The following is a 14,114-nucleotide window of genomic DNA, read 5'->3' on the forward strand; positions in this document are numbered from 1 at the left end:
TGGATCTAGGGGATGGCGGTTCCATTACTAAGGTACCGTGGGAGGCTTGGGGATACCATTTCTCTCTCCTCTGACATGTTAGATCATTTCAGAGGAGAGTAAAATGATAGGGGCCGGCACCCCAGGATAGCCACTAAAATCTGAGAATGGGGGAAAAATGATGGTTTTCAGCAGCCAAAACCCTGCCCAACCGAATAACCATCCAGTAATCGATTTTATTGGCTGGCTGCAAGTAAGAGGGTTTTGGCTGTGCTAATATCAAACAGTATGTGTTCACCTAGGGATCCGATTCCAATAAAAAAAAAACACTTATTTGGTGAGCGGAGCCAAATGACAAGGAGCCGTTTTGCCCATCACTAGCGCCCGGGGGCATATGGCATACATGGTTATCTTTCTGGCTAGCTGCCGCTGAGTCTATAATACTGGTGAGATGCGGATATGGTCCTCGCATAGCTGGAGTTGGCGTGTGTTGGGGGTGACATGATGCTGGACAGCACATTGATGATTCGCAGGTCACACGCCCATGTTATGGCGGATTAGATGCCAACTCTGCCACACATTTGCCACGGCTGAATGCGCTGGTGGCTTAAAGGGACACACATGGCGGACAACCTGAAACCAGCCATCAACTCAATGGCCGGCCATATATGTGAGGGGCCCGCAGCACTGACCCAATGCTGCGCTAAGCCTATCATAAGGGGCTCACACCACCCGGTATCACCGAGGACACCCTTTTACACAACTGACTTGATCGCAAAGTAGCATTCCCCTCCTCCTGTATCAATGGCGCCTAAACAAAAGCTCCAGAGAATCTACTGAGAGGAGCAGAGGCAGTGGTGGCCCGGGAGCTGCCCCGTCACCCGCCGCTCACACAACACCTCACGGTGGCTGACGCCGCGTCGTCGTTCTCCCGCTACATTACTTTGGGCTTGGAAGAGGGAGCAGTCACGTGACACAGTGATGCAGGGTCTGGGCCCGGTCATATGACCGTGACGTCATTAAGCGGTCTGTACCACAGCGCTGAGTGGGAAGCTGTGTCCTCCTATCAGACCAGTGAGGAGATCCTGCCCGCTGCCTCAGCATGCTGCCAGGTGTGGGCGCGGTGGTGAGGTAGGTGAGCGCATTGCCAGCCCTCGTCTATGGCAGCACAGTCCGTGTGTTTGCCATGTAGAACCCTGATATCTTCCTAGCTAATGCAATGGCTGCTTGGCACCTGATAAGGTGCCCTTCTTTCTGTCAGAAGTGTAGCTCCAGCCCTCTGTCCTGGGTGACACCCAGTGTGTGATATTGAGGTTCTGTGCAGTGCTGGTTATGCCCCATCAGGTGTAATGGGCACATATGGGGGCGGCTCGTATCAGCAGGGTGGACCTCACAGGGCAGTGCTGATTACCGGGGTGGGCCGGTGTTTTCTGCTAACAGCAGCAAAGGCAATAATAAATAGAACCCCCCCCCTCGCCCGCTAATAATAAAGACCCCCCCCTTGCCTGCTACCTGCTAATAATTAGAGACCCCCCCCTTGTCTGCTAATAATAAGTAAAGACCCCCCTTGCCTGCTACCTGCTAATAATTAGAGACCCCCCCTTGTTTGCTAATAATAAAGACCCCCCCCTTGCCTGCTACCTGCTAATAATTAGAGACCCCCCCCTTGTCTGCTAATAATAAGTAAAGACCCCCCCTTGTCTGCTAATAATAAGTAAAGACCCCCCCTCTCCTGCTAATAATAAGTAAAGACCCCCCCCTCCTGCTAATAATAAGTAAAGACCCCCCTCTCCTGCTAATAATAAGTAAAGACCCCCCTCCTGCTAATAATTAGAGACCCCCCTTGTCTGCTAATAATTAAGTAAAGACCCCCCTTGCCTGCTACCTGCTAATAAGTAAAGACCCCCCCTTGTCTGCTAATAATAAGTAAAGACCCCCCCTTGTCTGCTAATAATAAGTAAAGACCCCCCCTCTCCTGCTAATAATAAGTAAAGACCCCCCCTCTCCTGCTAATAATAAGTAAAGACCCCCCTCTCCTGCTAATAATAAGTAAAGACCCCCCCTCTCCTGCTAATAATAAGTAAAGACCCCCCCTCTCCTGCTAATAATAAGTAAAGACCCCCCCTCTCCTGCTAATAATAAGTAAAGACCCCCCCTCTCCTGCTAATAATAAGTAAAGACCCCCCCTCTCCTGCTAATAATAAGTAAAGACCCCCCCTCTCCTGCTAATAATAAGTAAAGACCCCCCCTCTCCTGCTAATAATAAGTAAAGACCCCCCCTCTCCTGCTAATAATAAGTAAAGACCCCCCCTCTCCTGCTAATAATAAGTAAAGACCCCCCCTTGTCTGCTAATAATAAGTAAAGACCCCCCCTTGTCTGCTAATAATAAGTAAAGACCCCCCCTCTCCTGCTAATAATAAGTAAAGACCCCCCCTCTCCTGCTAATAATAAGTAAAGACCCCCCCTCTCCTGCTAATAATAAGTAAAGACCCCCCCTCTCCTGCTAATAATAAGTAAAGACCCCCCCTCTCCTGCTAATAATAAGTAAAGACCCCCCCTCTCCTGCTAATAATAAGTAAAGACCCCCCCTCTCCTGCTAATAATAAGTAAAGACCCCCCCTCTCCTGCTAATAATAAGTAAAGACCCCCCTCTCCTGCTAATAATAAGTAAAGACCCCCCTCTCCTGCTAATAATAAGTAAAGACCCCCCCTCTCCTGCTAATAATAAGTAAAGACCCCCCCTCTCCTGCTAATAATAAGTAAAGACCCCCCCTCTCCTGCTAATAATAAGTAAAGACCCCCCCTCTCCTGCTAATAATAAGTAAAGACCCCCCCTCTCCTGCTAATAATAAGTAAAGACCCCCCCTCTCCTGCTAATAATAAGTAAAGACCCCCCCTCTCCTGCTAATAATAAGTAAAGACCCCCCTCTCCTGCTAATAATAAGTAAAGACCCCCCCTCCTGCTAATAATTAGAGACCCCCCCCTTGTCTGCTAATAATAAGTAAAGACCCCCCTTGCCTGCTACCTGCTAATAAGTAAAGACCCCCCCTTGTCTGCTAATAATAAGTAAAGACCCCCCCTCTCCTGCTAATAATAAGTAAAGACCCCCCCTCTCCTGCTAATAATAAGTAAAGACCCCCCCTCTCCTGCTAATAATAAGTAAAGACCCCCCCTCTCCTGCTAATAATAAGTAAAGACCCCCCCTCTCCTGCTAATAAGTAAAGACCCCCCATTGCCCGTTAATAGTAAATAGAAGACCCCCCTTGCTCGCTAATAAATAGAAGACCCCCCCTCGCCCGCTAATAATAAATAGAAGACCCCCCCTCGCCCTCTAATAATAGAAGACCCCCCCTCGCCCTCTAATAATAGAAGACCCCCCTCGCCCTCTAATAGAAGACCCCCCTCGCCCTCTAATAGAAGACCCCCCTCGCCCTCTAATAGAAGACCCCCCCTCGCCCTCTAATAATAGAAGACCCCCCTCGCCCTCTAATAATAGAAGACCCCCATCGCTCGCTAATAGTCCCCCCCCCTCGCCCGCTAATAATAGAAGACCCCCCCTCGCCCGCTGATAATAGAAGACCCCCCCTCGCCCGCTGATAATAGAAGACCCCCCCTCGCCCGCTGATAATAGAAGACCCCCCCTCGCCCGCTGATAATAGAAGACCCCCCCTCGCCCGCTGATAATAGAAGACCCCCCCTCGCCCGCTGATAATAGAAGACCCCCCCTCGCCCGCTGATAATAGAAGACCCCCCCTCGCCCGCTGATAATAGAAGACCCCCCCTCGCCCGCTGATAATAGAAGACCCCCCCTCGCCCGCTGATAATAGAAGACCCCCCCTCGCCCGCTGATAATAGAAGACCCCCCCTCGCCCGCTGATAATAGAAGACCCCCCCTCGCCCGCTGATAATAGAAGACCCCCCCTCGCCCGCTGATAATAGAAGACCCCCCCTCGCCCGCTGATAATAGAAGACCCCCCCTCGCCCGCTGATAATAGAAGACCCCCCCTCGCCCGCTGATAATAGAAGACCCCCCCTCGCCCGCTGATAATAGAAGACCCCCCCTCGCCCGCTGATAATAGAAGACCCCCCCTCGCCCGCTGATAATAGAAGACCCCCCCTCGCCCGCTGATAATAGAAGACCCCCCCTCGCCCGCTGATAATAGAAGACCCCCCCTCGCCCGCTGATAATAGAAGACCCCCCCTCGCCCGCTGATAATAGAAGACCCCCCCTCGCCCGCTGATAATAGAAGACCCCCCCTCGCCCGCTGATAATAGAAGACCCCCCCTCGCCCGCTGATAATAGAAGACCCCCCCTCGCCCGCTGATAATAGAAGACCCCCCCTCGCCCGCTGATAATAGAAGACCCCCCCTCGCCCGCTGATAATAGAAGACCCCCCCTCGCCCGCTGATAATAGAAGACCCCCCCTCGCCCGCTGATAATAGAAGACCCCCCCTCGCCCGCTGATAATAGAAGACCCCCCCTCGCCCGCTGATAATAGAAGACCCCCCCTCGCCCGCTGATAATAGAAGACCCCCCCTCGCCCGCTGATAATAGAAGACCCCCCCTCGCCCGCTGATAATAGAAGACCCCCCCTCGCCCGCTGATAATAGAAGACCCCCCCTCGCCCGCTGATAATAGAAGACCCCCCCTCGCCCGCTGATAATAGAAGACCCCCCCTCGCCCGCTGATAATAGAAGACCCCCCCTCGCCCGCTGATAATAGAAGACCCCCCCTCGCCCGCTGATAATAGAAGACCCCCCCTCGCCCGCTGATAATAGAAGACCCCCCCTCGCCCGCTGATAATAGAAGACCCCCCCCCTTGCCCGCTGATAATAGAAGACCCTCCCCTTGCCCTCTAATAATAGAAGACCCCCCCTCGCCCTCTAATAATAGAAGACCCCCCCTCGCCCTCTAATAATAGAAGACCCCCCCTCGCCCTCTAATAATAGAAGACCCCCCCTCGCCCTCTAATAATAGAAGACCCCCCCTCGCCCTCTAATAATAGAAGACCCCCCCTCGCCCTCTAATAATAGAAGACCCCCCCTCGCCCTCTAATAATAGAAGACCCCCCCTCGCCCTCTAATAATAGAAGACCCCCCCTCGCCCTCTAATAATAGAAGACCCCCCTCTCACCCGCTAATAATACATAGAAGACCCCCCTCGCCCGCTGATAATACATAGAAGACCCCCCTCGCCCGCTGATAATACATAGAAGACCCCCCTCGCCCGCTGATAATACATAGAAGACCCCCCTCGCCCGCTGATGATAAAGACCCCCCCCCTCGCCCGCTGATGATAAAGACCCCCCCTCGCCCGCTGATGATAAAGACCCCCCCTCGCCCGCTGATGATAAAGACCCCCCCCCTCGCCCGCTGGTGATAAATTGAAGACCCCCTTACCCGCTAATAATAGACTAACTGAAGAGCCCGGCGCTGCCCGGGCATAGTAACTAACTGTGGTTAGTTATAAATTAGTTATAACAAATTATAATTATCCTCCATCCCATAGTCCCGTGCCCATATACCCATCATACATATCCACCATCCAAGAGGCCCGTGCCCATATACCCATCATACATATCCATCCCAAAGCCCCGTGCCCATATACCCATCATACATATTCTCCATTCCATAGTCCCATGCCCATATACCCATCATACATATTCGCCATCCCATAGTCGAGTGCCCATATACCCATCACACATCCTTCATCTCTTAGTCCCATGCCCATATACCTGTCATACATATCCGCCATCCCATAGTTCCGTGCCCACATACCCGTCATACATATCCTCCATCCCATAGTCCTGTGCCCATATACCCATCATACATATCCACCATCCCATAGGCCCGTGCCCATATACCCATCATACATATCCTCATCCCATAGTTGAGTGCCCATATACCCGTCATACATATCCTCCATCCCATAGTCCAGTGCCCATATACCCATCACACATCCTCCATCCCATGGTTCCATGCCCATATACCCATCATACATATTCTCCATCCCATAGTCCCGTGCCCATATACCCATCATACATATTCGCCATCCCATAGTCGAGTGCCCATATACCCATCACACATCCTTCATCTCATAGTCCCATGCCCATATACCCGTCATACATATCCGCCATCCCATAGTCCCGTGCCCATATACCCATAATACATATCCTCCATCCCATAGTCCTGTGCCCATATACCCATCATACATATCCACCATCCCATAGGCCCGTGCCCATATACCCGTCATACATATCCTCCATCCCATAGTCCAGTGCCCATATACCCATCATACATATTCTCCATCCCATAGTCCCGTGCCCATATACCCATCATACATATCCTCATCCCATAGTCGAGTGCCCATATACCCGTCATACATATCCTCCATCTCTTAGGCCCGTGCCCATATACTCATCATACATATCCTCATTCCATAGTCGAGTGCCTATATACCCGTCATACATATCCTCCATCCCTTAGGCCCGTGCCCATATACCCATCATACATATCCTCATCCCATAGTCGAGTGCCCATATACCCATCACACTTCCTCCATCCCATAGTCCAGTGCCCATATACCCTTCACACATCCTCCATCCCATGGTTCCATGCCCATATACCCATCATACATATTCTCCATCCCATAGTCCCGTGCCCATATACCCATCATACATATCCTCATCCCATAGTCGAGTGCCCATATACCCGTCATACATATCCTCCATCCCTTAGGCCCGTGCCCATATACCCATCATACATATCCTCATTCCATAGTCGAGTGCCCATATACCCGTCATACATATCCTCCATCCCTTAGGCCCGTGCCCATATACCCGTTATACATATCCTCATCCCATAGTCGAGTGCCCATATACCCGTCATACATATCCTCCATCCCATAGTCCAGTGCCCATATACCCATCACACATCCTCCATCCCTTAGTCCCATGCCCATATACCCATCATACATATCCGCCATCCCATAGTCCCGTGCCCATATACCCGTCAAGACCCCCCCTCGCCCGCTGATAATAAATGAAGACCCCCCCTCGCCCGCTGATAATAAATGAAGACCCCCCCTCGCCCGCTGATAATAAATGAAGACCCCCCCTCGCCCGCTGATAATAAATGAAGACCCCCCTCGCCCGCTTATAAGCACTTTGCAATTTCACCTATTGAAGGTCTTGAGACAGCCCCTGTAGAGGGAACCTGTCATGTCTCCCAATGCTGTCAGTCTGCATGTTACCAAAAGAAGAAACAGCCGCACTCCGAGTCTTGTTATGATTGCAAAAAGGAAACCCTTGAGTTTATTGTATATACAGTAGAAGTTCACCACAGGAAAAAGAGTGACAAAGCAAGGTAACGTTTCGACCCTATTCCGGGTCTTTGTCAAACCTTTCTTGAGAAGTATATAGAGTCACTACTAGGCAGGCATAGATAAATAGAGAGACAGAAGTCCCAGCTGGGGCTAAAAATTATGTGGAGACTGGCGCCGTATGTGGTGTAATTTATCTTAGAATCATAGAATCGTAGAGTTGGAAGGGACCTCCTGGGCCATCTGGTCCAACCCCCTGCTCAAAGCAGGATTCGCTAAATCATCCCAGTTAGATGTCTGTCCAGCCTCTGTTTGAAGACTTCCATTGAAGGAGAACTCACCACTTCTCGTGGCAGCCTGTTCCACTCATTGATCACTCTAACTGTCAAAAAGTTTTTTCTAATATCTAATCTGTGTCTCCTCCCATTCAGCTTCATCCCATTGCTTCTAGTCTTTCCTTGTGCAAATGAGAATAAAGTTGATCCTTCTACAATGTGACAGCCCTTTAGATATTTGTAGACAGCTATTAAGTCTCCTCTCAGTCTTCTCTTTTGCAAACTAAACATTCCCAAATCCTGCAACCTTTCCTCATAAGACAGGGTTTGCAGACCGGTCACCATTCTGGTCGCTCTTTTCTGAACTTGCTCCAGTTTGTTGATGTCTTTTTTAAAATGTGGTGCCCAAAATTGGACACAATATTCCAGATGAGGTCTGACCAAAGAGGAGTAGAGGGAAATAATTACTTCACGTGATCTAGACTGTATGCTTCTGTTAATACATCCTAGAATTGCATTTGCCTTTTTTGCTGCTGCATCACACTGTTGACTCATATTCAGTCTGTGATCTATTAGTATACAAAAGTCTTTTTCACATGTGCTGTCACTTAGCCCTATTCCTCCCATTCTATATATGCTTTTTTCATTTTTATTGCCCAGATGTAGTACTTTGCATTTCTCCCTGTTAAAAACCATTCTGTTAGTTGCTGCCCACTTCTCCAGTTTATTTAAATCTTTTTGAATCCTCTCTCTCTCTTCTCTAGTATTAGCTATCCCTCCTAGCTTTGTGTCATCAGCAAATTTAATCAGTTTACCCTCAATTCCTTCATCTAAATCGTTGATAAAGATGTTGAACAATACAGGGCCCAGGACAGAGCCCTGTGGTACCCCACTTGAGACATTCTTCCAACTGGATGTGCAGCCATTTACGACCACTCTTTGGGTCCGATCACTAAGCCAGTTATGAATCCACCTAACAGTTGCCTTGTCCATTCCATACTTAGTCATTTTTTCAATAAGGATTGTATGAGAGACTTTGTCAAATGCTTTGCTGAAGTCAAGATATACTATATCTACAGCATTTCCTTGATCCACCCAATCAGTAATACCGTCATAGAAGGAAATTAAATTAGTCTGACATGACTTATTAGTTACAAACCCATGCTGACTCTGTTTAATCACTTCATTCTTATCCAGGTATTGACATACATGTTGTTTAATAATTTGTTCAAAGATCTTTCCTGGTATAGAAGTCAGACTCACCGGCCTATAGTTGCCTGGGTCCACCTTCTTCCCCTTTTTGAAGATAGGAACAACATTTGCTCTTCTCCAGTCTTCTGGCACATCTCCTGTTCTCCAAGAATTTTCAAAGATTATGGAGAGGGGTTCAAAAATTTCTTCTGCTATCTCCTTCAGTACTCTGGGGTGTAATTCATCTGGACCTGGAGACTTGAATTCATTTAGGTTAGCTAAGTGTTTCCTCACTATCTTTCTGTTTATAGATATCCTGGATTCTTCTATTCCCTTAATAGGACAGTGAATAACAGTTGATGTTACATTTCCTTTCTGAGAGAAAACAGATGCAAAATAGGAATTTAAAAGTTCAGCCTTCTCAACATCCTGTCTTACCATTTCATCATTTTCATCCTGTAAAAATCCTATAGCATCTTTGACTTTTCTTTTACTTTTGACATATCCCCAAAATCCTTTATTATTGCTTTTGACATCTCTTGCAAGCCTCAATTCATTTTCAGCTTTAGTAAATCTGATTTGTGCCCTGCAGGTTCTGCAGACAGCATTATATTCTTCTTTAGATATGCCTCCCTCTTTCCATTTTATAAACATTTTTTTCTTCCTTTTTAGCATGTGCTTAAGTTCTGTGTTCATCCATCCTGGTTTCCTTAAATGCTTCCTATTCTTCCCTCTTTTCGGAATTGTTAACAACTGTGCTTTGAGAATTTCATTTTTCAAGATTTCCCATCCTTCCTGGACATTTTTGTCTTTAAGGATATCCAGCCATTGGATCCCTCCAATTCTCTTTCTGAATCCCTTAAAATCTGCCTTTCTGAAATCTAACCTTGACGTCTGAGTCTTCACAGGTCTTCCGCCTCTAGTTATCCAAAATTCTAAAATAGCATGGTCGCTACCTCCTAGGGTCCCAGCCACTTTTACCTCCTCAACCATTTCCTCCCTGTTTATAAGGATTAGATCCAAGGTAGCAGTTCCCCTTGTTTTCTCCTTTACCTTTTGGAAGATAAAGTTGTCAGCAAGAGAGGATAAGAATTTCCTTGACCTGTTAGTTTTGCCTGAGAGAGATTCCCAACAAATGTCTGGATAGTTGAAATCTCCCATGACAACTATGTCATATTTTTTGGAGAACTTGGCCATTTGATGCATAAAGAGTTCATCCATATCTTCAGCTTGCACAGGCGGCCTGTAGTAAATGCCTACAATGGTGTCCTTTCCATTGTTCTGTTCTTGTATTCTTACCCAAACAGTTTCCACAGAACTCCCAGTCTCTGAAGCTTCAATCTCTGTGCAGATATACGCATTTCTAACATACAATGCGACACCCCCTCCTCGTTTATCAAGTCTGTTTCTTGCAAATAAGTTGTATCCTTCTAGTCTTGTATTCCAATCATGTGTATTGTCCCACCAAGTTTCAGTGATTCCAATGACATCATATTTCTTTTCCTGTGTTAGTAGTTCCAATTCTCCTTGTTTGTTGCCCATGCTTTGTGCATTAGTATAGAAACATTTTAGTTTGTGATTGGTTTCTCTTTCTCCAATATTTTTATTAATTAGATTCTTTCGTCTTTGTTCTTCCTTTCCACTTCTAATAGCAGAGTTCTCAATAGCATTTGTCAGGTGTATGGCTTTTTCTGGTCTTTTGCTTCCCTTCCCATGTTGTTCTAGTTTAAAGCTCTCCTTACAAGTGTAGCAAGGCGACTTCCAAATACCTGCTTTCCAGTCTTCCACAGATGGCGCCAGTCTCCACATAATTTTAAGGTTGAGTATTGAGACAAGTTCCCTTTAAAAGTATTGTACCAAGAATGAAAATTACAACCTGTCCACAGAATCTGTGCGAAGTTGCTGTTTGCTGGAGTTTCAACTAGTGGCCCCACCAATCACAGCAGGGGTCCTAAATTTGAACAGCATGGCAGTCCAGCATGTGCACTGTGGCTCCAATGCCTATAAGTCTGATACACTGGGGCTGGCGAATTGCATATAAAAATGTTTAGCAAAGGTTTTTTTCTCCTTCGCCTCATTTGGGGACTCAGACCATGTTTTATGCTGTGGCCAATAGGAGGCTGACACTAATTTGAGACAAAAAAAAAGGTAGCTCCACCTCCCGTGCATATACCTTCCTGCTGGCCCCAAGTGTGAGCCAGTTCTTGCTTAGAGACTGTAGGAGGCACACTGGTCTGGTCTTCAGACCATTTGTTATTTTAACTTTTTTGCATTTTACTTTTTTCATTTTTTAATCCGGATGAAGGGGCAACGGAGCCTTTCAAGGTTCCGATTTCCCCGAACCAACAACAGGCGAGCACGTGTGAGTGTCGTCTCCACGTATCCTCTCCTGCGACGTGGGATTCCATGCCTGAGCTGATTCAAGGGCGATGGGTCTCTTAAGGGTCTCCGATCTCCCTGCACCGACTTACGGACGAGCACATGGAGTGTCGCCTACATGTATCCTCTTACGCAGCCAGGCTTATTCCGGACAAACTGCCCTGCCCACCCTTAGGGATTGAACCCATAGGGTGCTCAGAGGCCGCTACATGGCGTCCGTGCAGCCCCCATTGCTTCACCACTTTTAAAAGCGGATGATGCAAGGAGGCGGCCGTCCCTCTCCACTTCCCCTCTAAGGGATGTTGGATTGAGGCATTCCCTTACCCCGTACCGTCCTGAAGATTACCCATGGCCCCTGAAGCAACCAAATAGGTGACCGAACAGTCCGAGGGTTGCCTGGGGAACGCACGCCTCTGTGCTGAAGTCCCATCGCGGCGGTTCCATGCCGGGACACGCACCGCGGTGAGTACCAGGCCATTGGCCATTCTAGGCTAAGCGTGACTGCTCTCGTGAGGCCACGCAGCACAAGTTCTGCCACAGCTGGACATAGCCCTGTGAAATCCTAGGGGAGCGAACCCTTAGGATACACAGAGGCCTCCCACGGCGTCTGCGCTGCTCCCTCTGCACCACCACTGATGGAACAGCGGTGCTGCAGGGAGCTGGATGGTCTCTCTCCACCTCCCCCACAAGAGGATGGTGGATTGAGGGTTCCTGCACCATCCATGTCGCAGCCCTGGCCTGCATGCAGAGTGGCCACTCTCCCGGCGTGGCGTGGCTGGGCTCCTGGGCGCGTCGCGGGCCTGGTCGTTCTTCCGGCTGGGCACATCTAATTTAGTCCCCGGCTTCTGCCCTTACTAGGCCGATCACTCTGCCCACCATCCACGCATCACGTCGGAGATCCCGCCCATCTGCCTGACGTTTCTCGCAGGTACACTGGGCATGGCAGAGCGGGAGTGTCAGCGCCTCCCCCGGCGTGCGCCGAAAGCGCTTGGCCCACGGGCTCCTTCCCCGGGGCCGTGCCAGTCAATAATCTAGGCCCCGGCTTCGGAGGAGCCACCTCTCACGGAGTGACGCGGCGGTGGTTCTCATGAGAATGCCGCCTCCATGTCGGGATGCACACTGCGGTGAGCGGGGAGGAGGGGGATCTAATCACGGCGACCATATTCCTTGCCGGGCTGCGTTACGTACATTGACGTGTTGGCTGTGGGACCATGCCCCCCGAAGAGTTATAGTCCGTCAGCAGAGGACTGTCGCTCTCATCCTCCAATGGAATGCGCCGCCGGTCGCTCTGTCCTTCAGGTGGCAGCTGCTAAGCAGCGTGAGGCTGGGCAAGTACCACCATCCTGCAAGGGTACGGGCACCCTTATATGACTTAAAGAGTCATACAGCACTGAGGCAAGTATAGCGCCCATTCATCGCTAACAAAGGTGCTGTTTTCCTGGGGAGGACCGCAGTCTACAGGGTGAGACCTGGTAGATACTGTGTGTGGATGCATATTTGTATGTATACATATATAGATATGTGTGTGTTCTTTGACCCTCTATATCCCCGGCCAGCCTACATTCCAGAGGATTGGAATGTTTTTTTTCTGCAGTATTTATTCTGGAATTATACCTGCTCTACGCATGCCCGAAGGGTTGATTCGTGGAGTTCCATAGGCTTATGACCCCCCCTCCCTCCGGACGAGCTTCTCCTTTGGTACAGGTTACCCTCGATCCCGCTGTGCATCGGAGCATTCACAGGATCACAGCAGCTGTTGATTAGCAGACACAGGCATTCAACAGATGCATAGACATCTAGAGAAGGGGCTCACAGTTCGCTATTCGACCAACTACGGCTTAAGTGTCCGTATGCTCTGTGTCTTGCTTCCCTTTCACCAAAGGTTTACAGAGTACAGGACTCTGTGTATCAGCTTAATGATTTGTCTGGATTTTGGATTCTCTGGAGATGGGGGGGGGGGGGGGGGAAAGAAAAGGAAGCTGGAAGATTTGTCTTTTTAAGGGCCCTCACACAGTTTTCTGAGGGTTAATGCCTGGTCTGTTCCGAATCGTAACATTCTTCCGGATCGTAACATTCTTCCGGTTAACTATACCCCATAATACAATATTTACCACACTCCGGGTGGCCCGCAGCATAGTTAACTGGCTAAGGGAGCGAAGGGTTAACCAAATCAGAAGCCTCCGGAATGCTGGTTAGAGGAAGCATTGTGTTGAATCCCTGGGCCATCTAGGCATCTTCCCCATTGCCCTCGGCAGCAAATCTGATATTGGTCCTCTCGCATATATCCGGCGCTCCCATCGGCAAGGGATCCCAGTCTTCCCATGGGTCAAGCTGACAATGTAAGGGTCCTCCCCAAAGTGTCTGGACCTGAGAGAGTTAGGTTCCTGACGGTTTGTTCACCCAATGATTTCCGGCATAAGCCGTCAACACACAGCATTACGGACGGCCGCCTATTTCTGGTTTGTGAGGTCTCCTTTTTTTGTATGCTGTTCGTATCGAACGAGCCCAAAGCCTGGGTCTTCTAGATACAAAGATTCCTTTTTTTCTTATCATCCCTCTACAAAATGTTTTTTTTCTTCACGTCTTCCAAAGATCTTAGAACCAGACTCCTAGCATTATCCTGGGCAAGACGCTGGAACTGACGTCTCTGCGGCCGCAAAAGAATGGAAGACCACAGATGACATGGCTTGAGATTTCCCCTGTGCAGGGGGGAACTCGACGCCTAACAAGTTGGAAGCGCCGACTCATGCGCAGACACGCCTCAATCGTGCGCTGCACTCCCCCGTGTTGTCGCGGGCCTGGACGCTCTGTCATAGCGATGGAAGAAGGGCTTGTGTTTCGGAGCCATAGATATACGACATCAGGACGGAACCATTATTCGATGCTACAGAATGTAGTGATCGCCTACTCCTATTCAATCTGTCCATGCTTCCCAGAAGGGAGGGATCTGTAGGACCCTGGCTGGAT

The 14,114-nt window shown here is 49.1% G+C and overlaps 1 protein-coding gene across 3 annotated transcripts in view; it reads left to right on the top strand.

Annotated features, from left to right (window-relative positions):
- The first annotated feature begins 877 nt into the window (after positions 1–877).
- Positions 878–14,114, top strand: part of CHST10 (carbohydrate sulfotransferase 10) — a 90,018-nt gene continuing 76,781 nt past the window's right edge. The window contains exon 1 of one of the 3 annotated variants that reach the window (XM_073590473.1): positions 878–1,110. The gene's annotated coding sequence lies outside the window, so the exon portion shown is untranslated. Of the gene's footprint in view, positions 1,115–14,114 lie in introns of all 3 variants that reach the window. The other 2 variants (XM_073590470.1, XM_073590469.1) reach the window with 2 other exon arrangements.

Source organism: Dendrobates tinctorius, unplaced genomic scaffold (genome assembly GCF_039654945.1).
Source record: "Dendrobates tinctorius isolate UK_male_01 unplaced genomic scaffold, ASM3965494v1 ptg000117l, whole genome shotgun sequence".
NCBI classification, from domain to species: Eukaryota; Metazoa; Chordata; class Amphibia; order Anura; family Dendrobatidae; genus Dendrobates; species Dendrobates tinctorius.